The sequence below is a fragment of the Lissotriton vulgaris genome, chromosome 2_1, assembly GCF_964263255.1.
Source record: "Lissotriton vulgaris chromosome 2_1, aLisVul1.2, whole genome shotgun sequence".
Classification (NCBI taxonomy): domain Eukaryota; kingdom Metazoa; phylum Chordata; class Amphibia; order Caudata; family Salamandridae; genus Lissotriton; species Lissotriton vulgaris.
This window is the reverse complement of record NC_141687.1, coordinates 863,625,746-863,648,051: the sequence shown is the minus strand read 5'-3', so window position 1 is coordinate 863,648,051 and position 22,306 is coordinate 863,625,746.

Below are 22,306 nucleotides of genomic sequence, written 5' to 3'. Positions count from 1 at the left end.
TGTAGATGGAAAGATGTAAACATTTTTATTACACAATTTTTTTTTATATCTTCACATTTTGTATTGCAGTATTTGTAACATATACATTGTAATAATATATTAATGAGCATATTACATTTTAAATATTGTATTTAAAAATTGATATGTTAATTAATTTACATATAATTGCCATTTTCAAAAGTATGTACATAAAATAGTTCACATTTTTATATAATTTTTTTCTTTTTACAATAATAAACATATTTATAATATACAATAATTTATTAATGTACAATTATATTTAAAAAAATATTGTATATTTTACATTATGCATATGTTTATTCTAAACATTTATAAAATTATTACAATTTATGGAAAATAATTTGCTATTTATAACACATTTTGTCTTCATTATAATGGGGATTAAGTCCTATTTTTGTTTTTATTATGCTGCCATTTTGTTTTGTGTACTTCACTTTTTTGTCTGTCTACATCGTTTTTTGAGTCATTTCAGAAAACGGAATCTCGCGGTTGGGAGCTGCTACGTGTTGGTGAATGTAAGTTTAATTTTAATTACTTTTAAGTACATTTTAAGAAATTATAGAGCTAGTTTTAGTGTGTACGTGTTGCTATGTGTTTCATTTTACTGTTTATGTGAAAAGTACGTGTTATTTAAGGACGTTAGTGATTGCGTACTTTGTTTGATATTTAATATGGAAGTTATGTTAATCTATTGTATTAAAGTATTACTTTATGTATATTACTGTCTTTTATATGTTATTTTTAGGCTTTGTGGGTTTCGTATTTATTGCGGGTGAGTTTTGTTTGTACTTTATTTACAGGTGTTCGTTTTGGTGACCGGATGGATTTGATCTCGTTTTTTTTTAACATACAGGGAAATGTTTAAATACATTTCATTATTTTTCGGGATTTTGGAGCGTTTTTTATCGTGATTTATTTTCGGGTTTTTTATGGTTCCGTTAATCAGGGGATTGCTACGTTGGACCCTTATTATACAGTTGTATTTTTAGAATTTTGTGGGGATTTTTTTTATGATGTGGATTGCTTTTGGTTGTATTCGTGTTAAAACCATCTACTTGCAACACATTCTACAGCTGCAGAACCGTAAGTAATTATTATTTTTTAATTTGGGGTGGATTTTGCTAAATTGGTATTTTTTTTTCAATTAGTTCCATTATGTCTTGTAATAATAAATTACATTTATTTTTACATGACATAATTTAACTAATTTTAAAAAATGGTCTGTTTTATTTATTGTTTGATGCGTTCTTATTTGTATTTTGTTAAAAGATAGATTTTGCAATTAGGTCTAAGTATTCTAGACCTTGGATACTTGGGTACATTCTTGTTTTTTGTTGTAGGTATTTGTATATATTTAATGTTTGTTTACTTAGTTTTGGCCCGATTTTTGATAGAGATTGCTCAATTCTTAGTTCTTGGTAGCTTTGCTCTTTTTTGATGCTTTGGATTAGTTTATTAAGTGTTGGTTATGTTCTTCCTATTGTGGCTTGGAAGGCATTATGCCATCCTTCTTCTGCGTTGTTAGTTTTGGCTTTCTGTGCTATAGTAATAGCATATACATTCCATCATGGAATTTGGAATTTAGGTTTTCTGCGGTGACCAGAACGATGTAATCTTCCCACCCAGGTGTCTTCAAAATAGTCTAAGAAGGGAGTTCATTTTTTCTCATTACTGAGGTAGAAAGGGCTGTCAAGTAATAAATTGTAATAATTAGCGACTTCTGTTGTTGGCACATATGCCAGTGCAATTAAATTTTTAATCTGGTAATCAAAGTTACTGTTTGTTGAATATTCAATGCTTAAAGTAGATTTTTGTAAGTGTCTCCATATACTTTGCTTGTAGTGATAGTAACACCCTTGTATTGAAGTGTGTGGATATATTTTAAGTATAGCTTGAATCATAGCTATTTCAAAGTCTAATATGATTCTTTGTGGATAGTAATTATCAGTAAAATCTTTGATATTTGTTAAAATTTATACGTAGGTTGCATTTGTTTTATTTGGCAGCAGTGTATAAATTAAAGGGATATTAGTTTCCTGGTATTCACCGTGGATGGTGTAAATTTGATAGAAATGTTTGGGACAAACTTTAAAAGTTCCGTCCATCATCCATGTTTCACACGATTTTAGTTTTTGCAAATTGCTATTTGTTGCAAAAAGTAAAATTCTTTTATCATGACTTTGGTTATCATACATTAAGAATTTATCTTCATTGTGGGTAATAGTATATTCTGGATATATTTTAATTTCTTGAAAAGTTGCAGGTGCTGGTGGAGTTGGATCAGAAGCTTGTTTTGTTTTAGCTATTAATCTTTTCAAGTTGGGTATTGAAGGTAACTGTCCTGTAACATGTTCTGGCACTTTGCTTAAAACATTTTTCAAAATAGTGGTGCTTATTTCTTGGGAGCCTGTACTAGCTTCTCTCAATGTCTCTAGCGCTTCTCTTACTTCGACCTATGTTACATTGGGTGGGTGGTTATGCTCACGTACATTTACAACATTGTTATCAACAGTAGTTGCTCTACCATAGCATGCAGTTGAATAATTTTTACTACATTTCCAATGGGTTTTATTCTCTTTGACTCTTTCTTGGGTGTAGGTATAACCCATGTAGCTCAGCATTATTTTCCCCTTTTGAGAAGTTATAAAAGTAGCTCCTTCTGCCATGTCTAAGGTAGATCTGTGAAGACATATATATGTGTTTTTAGTAAAAATTATAATCATTTATTTAAATGTCTAGGCTAAAATGAGAAATTTAAAAATGTACTTACAATGTTGTTTTTCAGCTAATCAGATGTTTTCTGTTCTTATATTCAGAGTTTCACTGTTTAATGTCCTGTAGTTGTGGTAGAGAATAGTAGTAATTAATGATATAGTTGTATACTTGTTTGTTTCTACTTTCTGATTATTAATACACACAGTGGGTATACTTACTTAATTTAGTAGAAGATGTTGTTTGTGTAGTTGTAGATTGGTAGATGAAGTTTGTATATTCTGGAAAAAAAGTTAATATTATTTAGTTATTATAATTGGATATATTAGTAGCTCATAAAATATCAAGTCTTTTGGAACTTCTGTTTGCTATATTCCTAGTTATTTTAAATTTTTCTAAGTAGAAATTGATAAGGCTGTTCATATTTTAAATTATTTATTTATTGTGGCTGTTGTTGATAGGATGTTTTAGTTATATTTTACAAAAAAGAGAGAGCATTTCTTTATTTCATGGAGTTTAGCTACTTTTAGTGAGGTTTTTATGCTACATAAAATGGGAGTTCACTTACTTGGGTTGTAGTAGACTGTGTTGTAGTCGTTGTTGTAGGTGTGTATTCTCTTCTCTTCAGCAAAGTAACCATTTTTCTCCAAGTTTGGGCCAAAAATGGTAATTTTAGTTAAGTATGTAATTGTTTTTATAGTAGTGAGTTAAGTAATGGTTCATTTTGATTGGTTCAATTACATGTATTTTAAACTCATTGGGTGAGAACCTTAGTTTGAATTTGAAAACCGTTATTTTTTATTGAGCATGTAGTAATAATTATTTTGTTCTACTTTGTATTAGAAAAAGTCGTGTATGTGTTTTATTATAATAGTTAATAATGTTAAAAATGTTAAAATATGTTAAATGTTAATAAAACTAATCAAAAAAAAGTGTATTATACTTTTTGGTAACGTTTATATTACAAATGTTTATTTAAATATTATATATAAATATAAATATATAAAATATATAGTATATAGATATATAGATATATGTTAGAAACGCTTTTTTATAATTTAAATAATTATAAAAAAGTAAAATAGTTGAAGGTATTGTGTATTTAAGGTTATTGAGAAGTAGGCGATATTTTTAATATATGAAAATAGGCACTAAGTTACTCGATGTTTGTGTTATCGATATTAGTGTAGATGATAATGTTATTTCAAGGGTTTATGTACTCGATATAAATGAAAACGAAATTAATGTAGTCGATAAAAAAAAATTGATATTTGTGCAAAACCTTGTTTAAGTATATAGTGATATGTTTTTGTGATGATATTTTTGTTGGTCGGTGTTTTTGTAATCGATATTTCATCATGGAACCTTCCACGTGATAAGGTCCGGATAGCGAGTCTACGGAAGCAGTATAAATTACCTGTTCAAATGCTTAAGGATGAAATCAAGGCAGAGGCACGGAATGCCCTTTTATCTGTGGAGGTGTTGAAGGACAGCTCCAGATTTTGGGCAATAGTTAATACCCCGTTTTTCTCGGAACTGGAAAACGATAGTCAGGATAATAATATTACTGAAGAACAGTGGTTGGCGCATTTTGAAGAAATTTATGGCTCTGTGGAGTCATCATATTCCCCACCAAGGTCTTTCCCTCGTTTGGAAATAGCGCCATTTGTGTTTTCTGTGGCGGATACTGAGAGAGCTATTCAGGAGACCCTAGTAATACAGCGCTCGGGCCCTGACGGAGTGCCAGCAGATATATTTAAATCTGATCCCAAATTTTGGGCAGAAATACTGACAAATGTTTTCAACGCCTGTGGGTCGCAAGGGTTTCTTCTTTCATGTTCCCATTCAACTATTATCCCCGTTTTAAAAAAAGGCCAGAGAGTGGACCCGCAGTGCTACAGACCCATATCAATGATTGACTCAGCGGTAAAGGTCTTAGGTAAAGTGATCCTAGCGAAGATTTCTGACTGGGCAGATGACAACATGATCCTATCCAACTTACAGTATGGATTCAGGAAACGCAGAAGTACTATGGATCAATGTCTTAATTTGTATTTATTAATCAATAAATATACAATAGCTAAAGAAGAATTCCTCCAGATGGCATTCATGGACCTATCTTTAGCGTTCAATCTGGTCAATAGGTCGAGGCTATGGAATATCCTGTTAGAAATGGGGATTGAGCCTTGTCTAGTTTATTTTTTGGCTGATCTCCACCTGGACCTCTTAGCGTGTGTTAGGATCTCGCAGGATGGCAAACACACTAGGCCTTTTACATCTGAGAGGGGCGTCCGGCAAGAGTGTATATTGGCACGATTGCTTTTCACCCTATACATTAATGCTCTGGAAAAATCCCTTGCAGAGGTGAGTCCGGATATTCCGCATGTAGGAGATTGTATGCGAATGATGCCGTACTCTTAGCACTGACCGCGATAGTTGTACACAGGCTATTGGACGCATTTGGTGCCTACATGAAGTCACTGGATTTGATTATTAATACCGGGTAAAAGCTACAGGAAAACTAAGGCTTTTTATTGTAATGGGGTGGAAGTGACTAGGGTGTCCTCTTTTACATTCCTTGGAATCTTGGATCCCCAAGGAAAAAAAAATGCAGTTTTTAGATCTACATCATCCCTGTTAGGGTTTGCCCACCGCTTGGGGACTAGGCATTGTGGAAGCTATCCTTAAGGTATACTCCTCAAAGTGCCTTGCCATTGCCTCTTATGGTTCCTCAATATGGGGTTTCAAACAGCAGGAGGGGTTGCAGCAAGTAGAAAACACATTTTTGTGTAGTCTTTTATCTGTTCCTCAGTCCACCCCAATTTTCTCCATACATCAAGAAATGGGGCAGGGTTATGTTTCAGATATCCAGAGAACCGCCCCGTTACTGTGCTGGCTTAAAACCTGGCTTAATCCGGAATTGACTTTGAATCATCAAATCCTTCGAGATTGTGTCAAACTGGATAAAGCTAGCAAAATTAAGTGGTTGTCCTACTTTAAGACCATGCTACTTAAATTGGGGCGGCCAGAACTATTTGAAACACCAGATAGAATCTGCAAGGAAGATGTGAAGTGGGTCAAGATTAATTTTATGAATTTATTGTTGACGCACCAGGAAGATCAATAGATGAAGAAACCCTTAGTTAGGGCTCACTTTTTAACTAAATCTACCTTGCTTATTGAACCCTATCTAAAATTGGTGAATCGGGCCTTTCATCTCTGGTTATTGACTAGGTTCCATTTTAATTTGATCCACTTCACCTTGGGTGAGTTCCCTGTGTGTTCTAAACCTGAGGATGCAGATCCCTGTCAATGTTACAATTATTCCGTACAAGACAATATGCACTTTATGATGTTTTTTGACCTTTTTAAAGAAATTTGTAGGAAGTTTTTAATCCTTATTTTGAGTGGCAAGGGCCTTTTGCAAGTTAGACCTGCTTTGCTCCATCTTCAAATGTTGAGTAGTCCCATGGACATGTTTACCATTTCTAATTTTCTTGCAGCCGCTGTTCGTAGCAAACAAAAAAGAGGTGCCAGACTAACAATAGTGTAAATAATCAGCCTATTATTGCATGATTTTTATTGTTTTTATCCATGTAGGTTATTTTATAGTTATGAAATAATGTATAATAAATTTATGAAAATTATTTTAGATGTGGATTAGTCTAATTCTGTTTAAATTTACAATGTACTGTTATGATTTTAATTAATTGAATAAAGTGGATTGATGATGATGATGAATGTTTGCAGCACACCTCACACCAAAAATATCATTAACACAAGAAACTTGTTTAAATGTATCAAATGTGATGTAATTCAAACACAATGTTTGTAGCATTCAAACATAAACAGGATAAATGCTAAGATGTCTACATTTCTACTAAATAGATGATCCTTCCACCAACCAAATCATACAGAAGCAAAGCATGTTTGGAAATGGAGAAGGACATATATCCAGAGTCGATAACAGACCGTGGATCCCTGCATGCATAGACACAACGAAAAAAATAATGCACATTCCATAATGTCTATCATCTGCACTTTTTTTCACAAAGGTCAGAGCTACATACAATATTGGCAACTGTAACATCCAATCTCGGGGGGCGCTAGAGGGCGCACTGCGGAATGGCCGCACTGTCGTGAGGCTCCCGCTGCCCGGAGCTATTATCCGCCTAGGGATCCTGATTACCATCGCTGCGCCCTGATCTGACCCCACAGATCTATTGGGATGTCGACTGACCTCCCACGGTCCAAATACTGGGCCATTCGGAGGTTGCTGGCCGGAGCTACGAGGATCCCAAGTTTCCCCGACTTGCGCTCTGGAGGTCTGATGCCCCTTGGCCCGGTGTCATCGTTCATGCCAGTCCGGGGCTCTGCATGTGGGGTGTAGGCCTTGCTCCGCCCCTCTCCACCGGGCCCTCTCGCTAGCCGGGCAGACCGTTTGGGTTTCCCTTGCTGTCGGACTGATCCCTTGGATCCTACAGCTGCCTGCCCGGATACCATTGCTCACGGAGCCGCAGCGGATCTTCTTCTTGTCTTCTGGGGGCTCGCCCCTTGGATCTGGAAGCGGGGACGGCCATTTTCTCGTCGTTGGGAGTGGCGGGGCGCGCTGGCCTGCTCGTGCCCCCACGATTCGGGCTTTTTTGGCCGTACCCTTTGTCCGAACTATATCCTGGCTTCTATTTGCTTTGGTCCCCCATTGCATCGCTAGCGCACCATTATGGGGAAGCCGGACACTAAACAATCCAAATTGTCCTTTGACTCTGGAGGGGCTAGACGGGGGTCGCGCTTGCTCCAGGAGGCCGGGACTTCGCGGTCCCCCCCCCCGAATGCCGCTGATAATGTACCGCAACCACCACCACCGGACTTTACCCAAATGATGCAGGAGATGAGGCAGGGGTTCGCCACGATAGTGGACAAGGTGGACAAAATATCGTCGCGCATGGATGCGGTCGTCCAGAAGCTGGACGTGCATGAGGAGCGATTGACAGCGGCGGAACAGCGCATTTCGGACCACGACGACACGGCGGCCACCCATACCACCCAACTGGCGAGAATGGACAATATCTTGCGCGTCATTGCCGCTAAGAATGAGGAGTTGGAGGCGAGGAGTAGGCGCAACAACGTCCGCATCGTAGGTGTGCTGGAGTCCACAAATGTGGGCAAAATGGAGACTTATGTGGAGAGGCTACTGGTGGGCGCCATTGGGGCGGCAGCGTTCTCATCCCAGTTCATTGTTGAGAGAGCGCATCGGTCACTGGGACCTCGGCCGGCCTCTGGGGCTGCACCGCGCCCCATCATTGCGCGCCTTTTGAACTATCGTGACCGGGACGCCGCCCTCCAGGCTGCCCGCACTAATAGGGCCCTTTCCTTCGAAGGGGTGTCTTTCACCATGTACCCCGACTTCACGCCAATGGTACAGGACCAGCGTCGTAAGTTCCTGGGGGTGAAAAAGAAACTTCGGGATCTACAAGTGGACTACGCCTTGCTGTATCCTGCCAAACTTAGGGTGACGTACCAGGCTAAACAACATTTTTTCACCAACCCACAGCATGCTGAGGACTTTGCGAAGCGCCTCCAGCGCGAGCGAGCAGCTGCGGATCGTGGAGGCGATCGAGATCCTGGGGATGAGCATTCGGCGGCTGAGGAAGAGGTCGCCTGATTGTGGTGACTTTGGTCTTTGTCTCTCCTTTTATTGTTTTTGGAGTATTCTGGACGGTTACCTTTTATATTGACTTCCACTGCCTTCTTTCTCCGCATATGCGGCCTACCTATTGCCCGCTTTTACTTTTGTTGGGGCTGGGGTCATGTCCTTATTGAGATGAGTGAGTGCGTTTTTTGTTTCTTGGGGTCGGTATGGCACTGCAGGATGGTGCTATCTGGTGTCGCGCTCTGGGCACCCACCCCCCCGTGCTGCGCCTGGGGCCGTCTGACACTCGTTGGCGCGGGCACTGGCGTGGCGTGAGGGAGTGGTATCGTGCACCTCTGGAAGGTTCCCCGGAGGGTGTGCCCCATATGTACCTTTGGTTTGGATTCTAGTCCTTTGTTGTTCGACTGGATGTGAGTTGGGGAACGGGGGGCGGGGGTGCGTATGGCCTGATAGTTGGGGTGGTATCAAGTGGGTGGGTGGGGCGGGAATGAAGCTGTCCATGTTTGCTTGCCCGGGACTCGTGGGTCGGTATGAGAGGCGCTGCTGTTGTCTGTGTGCACAGGTGTGGTATCGTGCCCGCTGTTTAGGCTGGTCCACTTCTTTATTTGGCGGAACTGATCCTGGGGCCTGTGCTCTCGTCCGCTGTGGGCCCGAGTGCACCGGTCGCCATCTTAGGCTGCCACGTGATGGAGAGCGCTTGGCAAGAGAAGCGCGTATGCGAGTTGTGGGTCGCGTGAGCTGGATTGGCAGCGTGCGGCGCGCAGTATGCTCTGAGTGCTTGTTGCATGGGTGGATTGGCTGGGGGGGGATTGTTGAGGTTTTGGTTGTTCGGTTCGGAGATGGCTGGGGAATGTGTGGAGTGTATGTGGGGGGGTGTCCGCGTCCTAGGGTGTGGACCTGTCGCTGGCTGTTGCTGGTAGTTGGATGTCCTGTATTTGTTTATTGGGTCCCGTGGGGCCCTGACACTGGGTAATGTCGACTGCTGTTATAGATCAGATATCGATTCTGTCCTGGAATGTACGGGGACTTAATGATGCCAGGAAATGTCGCAGTGTGGTCCAGTATCTGGACAGGCATGCTATTCATGTTGCTCTCCTCCAGGAGACGCATCTGCGTCCCGCTTCTCCCCCAACTTTGGCGGGCGGTGGGCTGCGGCCAGGAGGTTTGCTTCCTATTCTTCTTATGCTCGAGGGGTTGTCATCCTTGTTAAAAGATCGCTCGCATTTCAGGAACTGGGATTTGTGGGGGACCCTGAGGGGCGCTATGTGCTATTGTGGGGGCGGCTTGGGCAGGACACTGTACTGTTTGTAAATTGCTATGCTCCTAATGTCGATACGCCAATCTTTTTTGTCACTTTGTGGGGTCATGTTCTTGCTGTGGATGCCACTTACATTGTGTGGGGGGGGGGATTTCAATTTTGCATTTCATGCCCAGTCGGACAGATCGGAGGGGAGTCCTCAGTATAATGTACAGGCTAGAGAAGTGTTGCGTGGAATTGTGGAGGAGGCTGGGTTGGTCGACAGCTGGAGATACACCCACCCTGCCACCAAGGAGGGCACTCATTACACCACACATGCACGTTCATGGGCGAGACTGGACTATGTGTTTCTGTCTAGAGGGTTGGTAGCTGGCCTACGGGAGGCTACACATCTGGCTCGGACGTACTCCGATCACTGTCCGGTGAAGGTTGTTCTATCCGTCCCCGGGCTGCATAGGCCGCGCCCACCATGGCGTCTATTTCCAACTGCTTTGCTTGATCCGGTGTTCAAGGAGGAGCTTGGTGTGGAGGTAGAGGCGTTCTTCCCTAGAAACAAGGGCTCTGTGGACAGCGTCGAGGTTATATGGGAGGCGTTCAAGGTTGCGATCCGGGGTGTCACTATTTCTAAAAGCTGTGGAGTTCTTCGACTGATTGTTCGGACCCTCGAGACCTTGGAAGCTGACTTGCGGGATTTAGAACGCAGGATGCAGGTTGACTCTGATACCGATCTTCTGGTGCAGTTCCGTACTAAACTCTCCGAGTACGAGGAGGAGGCTGCTAGAGAGGCTAAGCATAGGGGGAAATATTGGACGGCGAGGCGATACTGTGAAGGGGAGAGGCCCGGTAAGGTCCTCGCTGCCCTTACTAGACATCCAAGGCATGGGTCGGACGTGTTGGAATTGGTGTCACCGGATGGCACTCGCTGTCGGGACACTTCGGAGATTCAGCGTTCTTTTATTGACCATTATGCGCACCTTTACACAACACAGCAGACGGGTGAGACTCGGTATGGTGGATTTCTTGACGAGCTGGCACTTTGTTGGTTATCGGATGGCCATCGAGAGTTCTTAGGTAGGCCCCTGGAGGTGGAGGAGGTCAGGAATGCCATCATGTCTCTGTCTAATGGGAAGGCCGCCGGTCTGGATGGCCTTCCTGCTGAATTTTACAAGTGTTACGTAGACACCATGGCCCCTGTTCTCCGTGAGGTTTTTGAGGAGTCCCTGGAGGAGGGGCGTCTGCCGGGCTCCATGTGTGAGGTCGCCATTACGTCGCTGCTCAAGCCGGGTAAGGATCCGTTGGATGTGGGCTCCTATAGGCCCCTCTCATTGCTCAATTGTGATGTTAAAATTCTCGCGAAGGTCTTGGCAGTAAGACTAGCCGAGCTCATGCCCGTTATTGTATTGCCCGATCAGTCGGGATTTGTGCCCGGCCGTGCTACCTCCCACAATCTTCGCACCTTGTTTTCGCTTGTGTCGACCATTGCTCCTACTGTCCCGGTTGCCGCCATCTTTCTTGATGCCACTAAGGCGTTTGACTCTGTTGAGTGGGGCTATCTTATTGATGTTCTCTGTCGGATGGGCTTCCCCAGGATCTTCATCTCATGGGTTAAGCTCTTATATACTGATCCGATGGCAAGGGTAGTGGTGAATGGGGTGTTGTCCCCCTCGTTCCCTCTTACGAGAGGGACCCGACAGGGATGCCCCCTCTCGCCCCTCTTGTTTGCGATAGCCATTGAGCCGCTGGCCTGCAGGATTCGTCAATTTCACCAGCAGAGCGCCTTTAATTGTCTTCAGCGGCAAGTCGGTATTTCTTTATACGCCGACGATGTAACACTCTACGTTAAAGACCCTGAGAACAACCTTAATTCGCTCTTACGGGAGCTGGTCGCTTTTGGAGGTGTCTCCGGTGTCCATATCAACTGGCGGAAGTCTCAGCTTTTCCCCCTCACTGCTGCTGTAGCTAGGTTTCCCCTTGACTATCCTCTGGAATGGTGTGATTCGGAGTTGCGATATCTCGGCATTGTCGTGTCCTTGGATAGAGAAGACTCGGTTCGGCTTAATTATGGAGTGGCTATTACTAAACTTGCAGATGACGTCACCAGATGGATGTCCTTGCCTCTCTCCATGGCCGGTAGGGCGTCCCTTATCAAGATTGTAGTTTTGCCCCGCTTTCTTTACCTCTTTCAAAACCTTCCGTATCATCCTGGTGCTTATTTTTTTCGCAGACTACGCTCCGAGCTCATACGATTGTTCTGGGGGGGAAAGCAGCCGCGGGTGGCTTGGGCTACCCTTACGTTGCCCTATGCTGATGGCGGTTTCGACGTCCCTGACTTTGAGCTTTATTATCTTAGCGCTCAGGCGCATTACGCTTATCACTGGATGCACCCCACGCCGTTTATGCCCCAAATTGCCGCTGAACATTGGGTTGCCCACCTGCTCCCTCTGGAGGGGATGGTTTTGGACAGGGTGTCGGATGTGGAAACGCCTCGCACGACGGTGACGTGCACGGTGGATGCTTGGAAACGGGTGGCTCAATTGCTGGACGTTTCCTTTCTCTATTCGCCGACCTTGCCTCTGTCTTATCATCCTGATTTGTCGCTGTTGTTGGAAACGGGGTTTCAACGAATGTGTCGACGGCTCGGTGTCCTCACGTGGGGCGACTTGTTTCATGAAGGTGCCTTCCGCACACAGGCTCATTTCTTCGGAGTGGCTGCTTGCTCCCCTCTGGAGCTGTTCTACTTTATCCGCTTACGGCAGGGCATGCGTGCTCTGCTACCGGATTTCCCTTCGGAGCCTGGGGTTACCCTCCCCCTCCACGTGCTTTTGGTTTCAGATGGGCGACACCTGGTGTCGAAATTATACGGGGCTATTCGCAGACAGCGTTCGGTCCCGGCCAATCGGGTGCGCGAGCAATGGGTTGCTGAGTTGGGAGCCCCTATTACCGATGAGCAATGGAAGTACTGCTGTGGGCTCACTGCCAATGTTTCCTCTAGTTGTCGCCTTAAAATTATCCACTACAAGTTTGTTCAGAGGTACTATTATACCCCGGCGAGGAAACTACGGTTTCATTAAGCGGAGGATGACAGGTGTGCTAGGTGTCGTGCGGAAGGCGCTGACTTCCTGCACTTGGCTTGGAGCTGCGCGGGGGTGCTGGAATATTGGACTCAGGTTCATGAAGCCCTGCAGATTATGGCGGAGGATGGGGTGGCATTTGGCCCCTTAGTGATGTTGCTGGGCTACTCTAAGGACGTGCCTGCCTCTCACTGTAGATTTGTTGATGTGGCCCTGCTGCTGGCTAAGCATAGGGTTGCTTGTTGCTGGGGTCGTGGCAGGGTGCCGCGCTTTCAGGATTGGGTGACTGACCTCATATACTGTCAGGATCAATACAATATCTACGCTGACTTGATGCCTGTCCGATGCAGACCGAAGGACTTTTGGAGTCCGCTCCAGGTGTACCTCCTAACCAGAGCTGTGCAGGACTCTGATTCTGAGCTTGGGGACCGTGAAGGGATTGGTTAATGGCAACATGATGGGCTGGGATTTTATGTTCCACCTGCTGATGTCCTAGTATCGGGGGAGAGGCTGGGTTGTCTCCTCTACATGCGAGCTCTTGGGGGCTGTGGTTCCCTTTACGACAAGTGTGTGGCTAGGAAATGAGATCGTATCCCTGTAAGGTATCATTATTTTCTGTGTCCCTTTTGTCTGAGTCTCCTTTGTTTTATATGCTATACGCTAACAGAATGTGTCCATACTGTATTGTCTTATTAGCTTGCCTGTACATGCTGGATCATTGCTCTCTAATTTGCACTGTACATTTCGATGTTGCTCCGTGTATTGGCTGGTATGCGGTCCTGCCCTTGCTTGTATCTCATTTTTTGGTTCTGACGTACCATTGTAATGGCCATATGTGACTGTATGTATTGTGTATGATTTACAAAAGGGGGTGGTGATGAACAGAGTGTCTGAGTTAAACAGACCACTCTTACCCAGTCCAAGGATCAGGGCTTGATCCATCACCGTTATTTATCTCACTGCCCCATCCCAGCTCAGAACCTGGCTATATGCAAATCAGTCTGTCCCTGGCCCAGTGCATCATGGGAACAGGGCAGACTAAACTACCAAGCCAATTCTTCACCAGAAAGGAGACAAGCTACCGGGGACCGGTTTCTGGCATTTCGGCCTTCTTCGGCCCGGCTTGCTTGAATCCTGATGGAGCAGTGAGAAAGGGACTCATGTCTGAGTATACCCTGCCACACCTATAGTGGCCAAAAACGATTTACAAAAGGGGGTGGTGATGAACAGAGTGTCTGAGTTAAACAGACCACTCTTACCCAGTCCAAAGATCAGGGCTTGATCCATCACCGTTATTTATCTCACTGCCCCATCCCAGCTCAGAACCTGGCTATATGCAAATCAGTCTGTCCCTGGCCCAGTGCATCATGGGAACAGGGCAGACTAAACTACCAAGCCAATTCTTCACCAGAAAGGAGACAAGCTACCGGGGACCGGTTTCTGGCATTTCAGCCTTCTTCGGCCCGGCTTGCTTGAATCCTGATGGAGCAGTGAGAAAGGGACTCATGTCTGAGTATACCCTGCCACACCTATAGTGGCCAAAAACGATTTACAAAAGGGGGTGGTGATGAACAGAGTGTCTGAGTTAAACAGACCACTCTTACCCAGTCCAAAGATCAGGGCTTGATCCATCACCGTTATTTATCTCACTGCCCCATCCCAGCTCAGAACCTGGCTATATGCAAATCAGTCTGTCCCTGGCCCAGTGCATCATGGGAACAGGGCAGACTAAACTACCAAGCCAATTCTTCACCAGAAAGGAGACAAGCTACCGGGGACCGGTTTCTGGCATTTCAGCCTTCTTCGGCCCGGCTTTCTTGAATCCTGATGGAGCAGTGAGAAAGGGACTCATGTCTGAGTATACCCTGCCACACCTATAGTGGCCAAAAACGATTTACAAAAGGGGGTGGTGATGAACAGAGTGTCTGAGTTAAACAGACCACTCTTACCCAGTCCAAAGATCAGGGCTTGATCCATCACCGTTATTTATCTCACTGCCCCATCCCAGCTCAGTACCTGGCTATATGCAAATCAGTCTGTCCCTGGCCCAGTGCATCATGGGAACAGGGCAGACTAAACTACCAAGCCAATTCTTCACCAGAAAGGAGACAAGCTACCGGGGACCGGTTTCTGGCATTTCAGCCTTCTTCGGCCCGGCTTGCTTGAATCCTGATGCAGCAGTGAGAAAGGGAGTCATGTCTGAGTATACTCTGCCACACCTATAGTGGCCAAAAACGATTTACAAAAGGGGGTGGTGATGAACAGAGTGTCTGAGTTAAACAGACCACTCTCACCCAGTCCAAAGATCAGGGCTTGATCCATCACCGTTATTTATCTCACTGCCCCATCCCAGCCTCATTGCACCATCAGGATTCAAGCAAACCGGGCCGAAGACGGCTGTAATGCCAGAAACCGGTCCCCGGGAGCTTGTTTCCTTCCCAGTGTAAGAATTGGCTTTTGTAGTTTGGTTTGCCCTGTTCCCATCATGCACTGGGACAGGAACAGACTAATTTGCATACAGCCAGGTTCTGAAATTGGGATGGTGCAGTGAGCTAAAAAACGGTGTTGGATCTAGCCCTGATCTCTTGACTAGGTGAGAGCTTTCTGCTTAATTCAGAGACTCTGTCCCTCACCACCCCTTGTTGTAAATATTTTTGTCCCCCCTAAGCGTGGAAGGGTATTCTCAGATGTGAGACCCTTGCTCATTGCACCATCAGGATTCAAGCAAACCGGGCCGAAGACGGCTGTAATGCCAGAAACCGGTCCCCGGGAGCTTGTTTCCTTCCCAGTGTAAGAATTGGCTTTTGTAGTTTGGTTTGCCCTGTTCCCATCATGCACTGGGACAGGAACAGACTAATTTGCATACAGCCAGGTTCTGAAACTGGGATGGTGCAGTGAGCTAAAAAACGGTGTTGGATCTAGCCCTGATCTCTTGACTAGGTCAGAGCTTTCTGCTTAATTCAGAGACTCTGTCCCTCACCACCCCTTGTTGTAAATATTTTTGTCCACCCTAAGCGTGGAAGGGTATTCTCAGATGTGAGACCCTTGCTCATTGCACCATCAGGATTCAAGCAAACCGGGCCGAAGACGGCTGTAATGCCAGAAACCGGTCCCCGGGAGCTTGTTTCCTTCCCAGTGTAAGAATTGGCTTTTGTAGTTTGGTTTGCCCTGTTCCCATCATGCACTGGGACAGGAACAGACTAATTTGCATACAGCCAGGTTCTGAAACTGGGATGGTGCAGTGAGCTAAAAAACGGTGTTGGGTCTAGCCCTGATCTCTTGACTAGGTGAGAGCTTTCTGCTTAATTCAGAGACTCTGTCCCTCACCACCCCTTGTTGTAAATATTTTTGTCCACCCTAAGCGTGGAAGGGTATTCTCAGATGTGAGACCCTTGCTCATTGCACCATCAGGATTCAAGCAAACCGGGCCGAAGACGGCTGTAATGCCAGAAACCGGTCCCCGGGAGCTTGTTTCCTTCCCAGTGTAAGAATTGGGTTTTGTAGTTTGGTTTGCCCTGTTCCCATCATGCACTGGGACAGGAACAGACTAATTTGCATACAGCCAGGTTCTGAAACTGGGATGGTGCAGTGAGCTAAAAAACGGTGTTGGATCTAGCCCTGATCTCTTGACTAGGTGAGAACATTCTGCTTAATTCAGAGACTCTGTCCCTCACCACCCCTTGTTGTAAATATGTATGTATTGTGTATGCACTTCCCTTTTCCCTGCTTGTCTCCAAATAAAGGTTTAAAAAAAAAAAAAAACTGTAACATCCAATCTCTGTGAATGTGCAAAACACTCTTGACTCACAAAGACAATCAAAGGTGGTTGTGCCTCAGCAATATGTCCAACAAGCAACATGGAACAGTGTTGTTTTACTTTTCGGAACATCTGCACCCCAATTGCCTGGTCAATCACGGAAAAACTAGACGGCTAGGAAATCCATTGACTTGTCAGTCAATAAGCGTCCCAAAATAATGTAGATTAAAGTGCACAAAGCTAAAAAGAACTACAGACAGATAAGTATACAAATTAGTTAATGGAATATTGATTAAGGAACGTAAATTAATCAGAGTAACCTTCAGCAAATTGTCCAGTGAGTATGAGTTGTCTGAGAAAACGTCAGTAAATAAACTTCCACCAAATGATTTCAAACATACTTCTGCAACCATTTAGTCTTTTGAAGTAAATCAATGGCAAGTATATCTCTTAATCCCAGGCGTCTTTAGCAATCCATTGATCCATTAGCAACTCAAAGTGATATACACTGCAAACTGAATTAGTTTCTGATGCCATAAGAAATTCCACCACCCATCGTATGATCTCCAAATTAGAAGATGGTCCTGATCACCACCCAATCCTGGGATAGGTGACAATTGATCTTCAAACATGCCAGTCTACCCCCCAATCAGGTTGCTGTGTGTCAATGCACGTTATTCAGGTGAGACTAGTGGCTCCAACCTCGCATGATGGAGCAACTGGAAGCTGGATTGACAAACTAGATAGTGGTTCAGTAATGGACTCATCAGCAGCACAAAGTCCTGGGCACCAGACATAGATGAACATAAGCAAAGATCCAGTGCCCACTGAAAGGGACACCTTAGACAGTGGGAAAAAAGGCTGCATTTATTCAAACCAGGCAGGTCTAAACATAAGGGTCCAAAGACGCTCCAGTTTCCTCAAAACCATGATGCAGAAAACCTGCAGCATCCTGTCACAACACAATTGGATCACCTGTTTCTCAAGCAGGACCATGGACGGTGACTCCATTGTTGAACAGTCAAAATGTGAATAGACCATCCTTACTTAGGAACAGCCACAACGAGGAGAGACCAAACACCTAGGCAACTCTTGAATGAATAAAACTCATACCCAACACAAACCCCCTACAGAAGTATCAGTCATATCTCAAACTGATAACATATGTCTAATAAGCAGATTCCTTAGGTTTATTAAGTATGACCTCTGATGTTCTATATCCACAGACTGCACGATATACGACTGCGTGCACCAATGACTGTGTTTGACTACACATTCATAACACCTGCCTCACAAAGGTCAAGCAGCCAGATCTGAGAGCTACATCTTGTTTACATAATCAGGCACTCAAGCCTCTTAGCTGAACTGAAACGTCATTTCAAAGTAGGAATGGAAGGTCACGACAAACTCCCTTTCCCCTGTGTGGAGGAGACCCTGTTTGAATATCATACGTGCCCCTCCTGTCACAATGCAGATCATGTGAAATGTATATGTTGCATGCCAATGAATAGGATGATGTATGTTATTATGAAAAAGACTACTGTAGATAGCAGTCTGACCCAAAGTTGTATAAAATTGAATCTGTGACTTATCAGCATGGTTACCGAAACAAAATTATTTTGGCACATATTCAGATATGTGTCACTGAAAAATATTGATAGTCAATATGATGCAAACAACATCTAACAGTCTCCTACAACATATGACAAAATCCATCTGCCTGATATGTGTGAAAACAGATGCTAGGCAAGTAACCCCATTTAATTTTGCATTGTGCATCCCAATAATGGGGAAAAAAATCACTTAGCATGTGTTTGAGTTCATGCTACACAGTTAACTGTTATATAGACATACATCAAACCATCTGCCCATGGTTGGACCCATCATAAGTCAACTCATTCACAACAAGGGATTTCGTGTAAGCATGTGTTACACATTCTCCTCAACTTTTGGGTAAATGCACAAACGTACAAGGACACAGTCTGCAATGTAAACAATGTCAGTCATATATTAGACAAGGTGTAGTGCAGTACATGTCATATACCTCATATACCACAGTGTGACTTCACATATGAAATACATTACCTGCTACTATTCACACGCATGTCAAGTTAGCATTGCTCAAAAATTGCTAATGGCAAACATCACCATGCCACCTGTATACTGAATCCTCAATGTTTGGATTGGATCAGATGAACATTGAGGAATGTCAACATACAAATATGTGTGTCCCTGCTCCATGAACCTGTAAACTCATAAAGGTTGAATCGGAAAACATGACCAGGACAACAACCTGGACACATATGACCATAGTGTCAAACCATATAACTAGTCCTACATTGATCCAGTACTAAAAATCTATAGCAGTAGTACCTCAACAAGGACCTCCAGTAAGACAACACACTCAATGTACAGCAAGTGTACAAGGAAACCAACTGATAATCACTCCTTTTTATAAAAAGAAAGTGTTCAGTCTCTTAATTTGTCTTTCAAATTGTCAGCCCATGACATGTCCCAGGGTAAATATTTTACCCATAGTGCGCCTCAATGATGTTCAACACATCACAAATTACTATGATGATATTATGTGCTAGATGAGCAATATTTTTGTCACTACAACAATACCTCTCCAAGGCTAAATGACACAGATTATGACATTAGCTTGTTGCCCAGTAAATTAGAGACCTGTTGTTCAATCAATGACTCACAATCAAAACAATGAGGGCCCAATGTAGGTAGGCCGTTACCGATCGGTAACGGCCGAAAATACCGATTTTGGGCCCTTACCGATCGGTATACTGCCATCGAGATGTAGGGCAAAGAAAAAAGTCCAAATCGGTACAAATACCGATTCGGAATGACTACCGAATCGAAAATAATCCGATACGTACATACCCCGATTTGGAAATGTAACGAATCGGTAACACACCGATTCGGATAAAAATACCGATTCGGTCCATGTACCGAATCGGTAGTGACACCGACCATGTACCGAATCGGTAGTGACACCGAATCGGAATTACTCCGAATCGGTCCATGTATCGATTCGGTAGAGACAGCGAATTGGAAATAAGCCGATTCGGAAAACCTACCGAATCGGTAGAATCACCGAATGGGAAAATCCCCGATTCGGACAGATAGGGAGATGTAGGGAAGCACAGAAATACCGATTTTGCCTCTATATCGGTATTATTCACTCGGTATTTCCAATGGATTACAATCAGGTGGTAACCAACTCCAACCCATAAAAATAGACCCAAAATGCATTGCAACTTGCAGGATGGCAGCTTTTTATGTCATTGCAAGGCGGCTACGGCTACAGCAGGAAGGACAGAGGGAATGGCAAAGAGAGGAACAGGTCTACAGACAGAGGATCACCCTGTTCATGCTCACAGAGGCAGAGATCCTACAGAGGTACAGGCTGGACTCTGACACCATTCTGAAGCTCATCAGGGACCTCAAACCACTGTTGGACCACCCCACCCCAAGGGCACACGCCATCCCAGCGCACGTCCAGCTGCTATGCAGCTTACACCTGCTTGCGTCTGGCAGCTATCAAAGTGGAGTTGCAGCGGTAGGAGGGGTGACCCAGAGCAGCCTGTCAAAGTTCTTCCACACATTCCTTGACGCCATGATACACAGGATGGACCAATACATCTCTTTCCCTGCAACCCACGTAGAACTGGTACAAACTAAAGCTGACTTCTACCAGATGGCACAATTTCCCCAAATCATTGGCTGCATAGATGGCACGCACATTCCGATTTGCCCCCCAGCTGACACAGAATACATATACCGCAATCGGAAGTCTACGCACACCATCAACGTTCAGGTGATCTGCAATGCGAAGTGCACCATCACAGACCTGGTAGCAAAATTCCCAGGGAGTACCCACGACTCCTAAATTTTTCAACAGAGCGGCATCTATGCACGGCTGATGGCTGGCGACTTTGGTGAAGGATACCTCCTAGGTGAGACACATCATCAGACCCCCATAACACAAAGTAGCTAAGTGTAATACATGTATGCATGTGAGTAATGTTACCCCTTTTCCTTCCAGGCGTCAGTGCATATGCCCTCCGCTCATTCATACTCACCCCCTACCTCAACCCCTCCACACCCAGCCAAAGGAGGTATAACCGGGCCCACAAAAGCACAAGGAATGTAGTTGAACGGACCTTTGGCATCTGGAAAAGTAGATTCAGATGCCTGCACAAGAGTGGAGGAGCAAGGCAGTATACCCCCATCACCTGCTGCAAGATCATAGCTGTCTCTGCAATGTTGCACAACCTTGCGGTGAAGAGGGGCACTGAGGTCGAGTTGTCTGACTACGAGGACCATGACGACGATGATGCTGTGCCACTAACACAACCTGCTGGGGTGTCTACCCCAAGTGATGGCAGATACAGACGTGAGGAGATTACAGAAAACTATTTCTGAGTGAGTACAGATGCACAGACAGGTAAATGGTTGTGAGGAAAAGCAAATTTTAATAATGTTGCAACACCGTTACTGCACTGATGTGCAACAAAATAAAATGTCAAAGTAAAGAAAACAAATGTCAAAGGTCCGCGTTGCCTCACCTGCCCTGGCAAGCCTACTTTTTGGTGCGCTTGGCAGCCCCACTGGGGTGTGCCTCACCCCCTTCCGCATGTCCAGCGGCTACTGCAGAGTGCCTGGTGCTCCGGCGCGGCTCCGACACAGCGCTGGCCGGGCTGCTGCGGCTGCTGCTGTCCCCAGCCTCCCCCAGGTCCAGGGCTGGATTGGCCGCAGTGTTGGAAATGATCATTGCCTCCATGGCTGTTGTTATGCGGGCCATTCCCCTGGTGACCTCAGCGGTGTTCTGTGTCAAGCTTGCCTCCATATTAGCCCCACGTTGGCACAGTTGCGCGGTAGCAGCAGCAAGTCGGCTAATAGATCGATTGTGCATGCGGGCATCCCGCCTGCGCGAGTGCTCGTGCTCGTCAAGTCTGCCGCATAGCTGTGTGATGGCTGTGGTCAGCCTGCCAAGACCTGCAGCAACTTCCTTGTTTGTGTCAACAAAAGCCTTAAACCCTTGCACCATCTCGCCCATCTGCAGGTTGTGCTGGCGGAGCTGGCGCTGGCAGGCCATGATGGACTTTGCCTGCATGCGCTGGATTTTGACCATGCTGCCTTCAAGCCCCTGGAAGACGCTGGCCTCCCGTGCCGGCGGTGCAGTGCTGGAAATGGCACGCCTCCGGGAACTGCTGCTGCCGCCCTGCTGTGTGGGCTGGGGTGCCACTGGTGTTGTTGTGGTGGTGGCTGGGGCCTGACCCGCTGCTCCCTGGATAGGGTTGAGTGGAGCCACAACCATACTCCTGGCAGGAGATGTGGTAGGTGCAGGGTGGGCCGTTGTCGGAGAGTTATCAGGGGAGAACAGCAATGGGGGTGTGCCAGACATTTGTGGGGAGTGAAGGAATGCGTAGTCAATTACCAGGTCTCCCTCATTTCCCTGGCCAATGGTGTTGTCCTCCTCCTCCTCCTCCTCCAGGGCAGCCTGACTTGTGCTAGGCCCTGCCACCGCACTGGAAGTTGGTGCTGGTGCCTCAGTAGCTTGTGGTCCTCCGCCTGATGGTGCCCCTAGGTATAAAGAAGCATTTGTGAATTGAGTGCCGATGTATTACAGTCACTACAATTAAAGCATTGCACATGTCCTTGCATATCCTTTGAATGTGTTCCACTGTTTTCTATATTGTGGTTCTGCACTGCCATATTTTTCCAAATTCTGCTGACTACATTTACCATGATGCTTTTCTCTTGTATGTTGGTTACAGTACTGGGCTGGGGTTTGGCTGTGCATTGTGTCTAAAGGGTAG